The following is a 2,199-nucleotide window of genomic DNA, read 5'->3' as shown; positions in this document are numbered from 1 at the left end:
TTATCGCATCTGATCCACACTACCCTCCCCTTTCATGCCCCATCCCTCCCACTCCTCTCTCTCTCTCTCTCTCTCTCTCTCTCTCTCTCTCTCTCTCTCCCACTCTTTCTCTCTCTTTGTATGCTTCTCTCTAGTCTTCTATCAGAGATTGTCTTATTCCTCTTAAGTTTTAGTTTCAGTACGAGTTTTACAGCACCAGCAAAACAAATAGGTTATATAAGTGTTGTTTCCCGCTCTACAACGGCATGTCTTTTCGTTCTGACCAGGCGATCAACAAGAAAACGAACTTCTGAAAACGAACAAGGAAAGGCTCACGTGTTCAGACTGAGGCTACGAAACAGAAACAACATATATACAGAGACGGAGACTGTTAGGTATGTGTGCCTGCTAGATCTTAATAGTCACTTTGGTAGTTGTTGTTGCTGTGTGTGTGTGTGGTAGCCTATCCGTTCGAAATGTTTGGAGCTCCGAAGAGTGTGCTCTTCGCCAGGGCCACTGCCTCTCTTGGGTAGCCGGTGAGGCAGTCCAACCTCCCTGAATTCTCCCCAAAGAGATGCCACCGCCAGACCTCCATGGAGGGGCATCTCTGCAGCCAGTGCTCTAAAACTTGGGGCTCCTCGCAGCACAATGGACAAATTGGGTCCTATGTTTTGTCTATTCTATTTTTGTAGACCCGCAGCCCAGAGACGTGATCGGTCCTGATTTTTGCCAGTAGTGACTGGTCGCTGTGGGACTTAATTTGAGCCTCCCGTTTCAAGGATTTTACCCTGTATATTTCCTTCGTCCGCGTGTGGGATATCGGAGGGTCTTTTGTGATAAGTTTTTATCGGGGCGCACGAACTTTCATATGCACGTTGGTGGCCTGGGCCCAGCAGCGCTGTTGCCTGTTTGGCATTGCTGTCAGCAAGATAGTTGCCGAGGATCTCGCAGATGTTGTTGTAGTAGTAGCAGTTGTTGTTGTGGTTATTGTTGTGATTGTTGATGTTGTCGTTGATGTTGTTATTGTTGTTGTTGTCGTTGTTTCTATTTAACGGTGTGGTTGTTATCGCTGTTGTTGTTGTTGTGGTTTCTGCTACTGTTGCTGTTATTTTTATTTTCCTAATGTACAAGGAGTAAGACTGTTATGGGTACATGGCGCAAAAAATTAAACCTTCCAACAGAGTAGCTCAACAAATGATACGTTTAAAGAAAAGTAGACAGGACAGGCCACACTAAAGCACAATTGCTACAACAACAACAACAACAACAACAACAACAACAGCAACAACAACAACAACAACAACAACAACAACAGCAACAACAAGAACAGCAACAGCAAACACAACAACAACAACAACAACAACAGCAACAACAACAACAATAACAATAACAACACCGCTTAATGAAAACAACAACGACAAGGACAAATTGACAGCATAATCTGCATGATCTTAACTATTTCGCCTTAATTTAATTTCTTAATGGCAACGTGCGAGTACATTTAGACATTGTTGCAAACCTTGTGTTTCTTTGTTTTATCCTGTGTCTTCCTGTGACGCCCTTTTAGTCTTTTCCGCTCTCTCTTCTCTAAATGTCCCAAAGCCCCTCCCACGTGCAACAAGAGACATAATGTGCTGGTAAGCGGGTTTAGCCAAATGCAGCTCGTTCTATTTATTTATCAATTACATTTTCCTTTCTTTTATGTGTGTGTGGGGGGAAGGGATGGGGGTGGGAGAGGAGGGTGAGAGGTATTTGTTCTTGACAGATGACACTGTTTCTATTAAAAGATTAGGGTAAGACACAGATTCCTTGAACACAATTTTACTTTGCTTTTCTTTATCTGGTGTGCACTAAGAAAGCAAAAAAAAAAAAGAAAGAAAAAATGATTTGTGGGAGTTGATTGCCCTATCTCGGATCAACTTGCTAATCGTCTATTTTTTTTTTAGAAACGTGTAGACAAGAATAGAGGGCAGATCTTACTGCAATAAAAACACAAACAAACAAACAAACAAACAAACAAACAAACAAAACTCAAACAAACAAAAAAACCCAACAACACATGCGCAAAAAGATGCCGTTATGTGGAGAACGTCATACAAAAGATTTGCTCAAATCAACGGAGGAATCAGCTCGAACAACTAAGGTACTGTCTTTGAAAGAAGAAGATGAAGAAGAAGAAGAAGAAGAAGAAGAAGAAGAAGAAGAAGAAGAAGAAGAAGA

General features: G+C 41.9%; 1 protein-coding gene across 2 annotated transcripts in view; it reads left to right on the top strand.

Annotated features, from left to right (window-relative positions):
* LOC101857558 overlaps nucleotides 1–2,199 on the top strand; it is a 74,296-nt gene that overhangs the window by 33,441 nt on the left and 38,656 nt on the right. The window contains exon 2 of one of the 2 annotated variants that reach the window (XM_005096206.3): nucleotides 267–374. The exons of the other annotated variant lie outside the window; for it this stretch is intronic. The gene's annotated coding sequence lies outside the window, so the exon portion shown is untranslated. The remainder of the gene's footprint in view (nucleotides 1–266; nucleotides 375–2,199) is intronic. 2 annotated transcript variants of the gene reach the window in all.

The sequence above is a fragment of the Aplysia californica genome, unplaced genomic scaffold (assembly GCF_000002075.1).
Source record: "Aplysia californica isolate F4 #8 unplaced genomic scaffold, AplCal3.0 scaffold00123, whole genome shotgun sequence".
NCBI classification, from domain to species: Eukaryota; Metazoa; Mollusca; class Gastropoda; order Aplysiida; family Aplysiidae; genus Aplysia; species Aplysia californica.
This window is presented reverse-complemented; position numbering and strand designations above follow the sequence as displayed.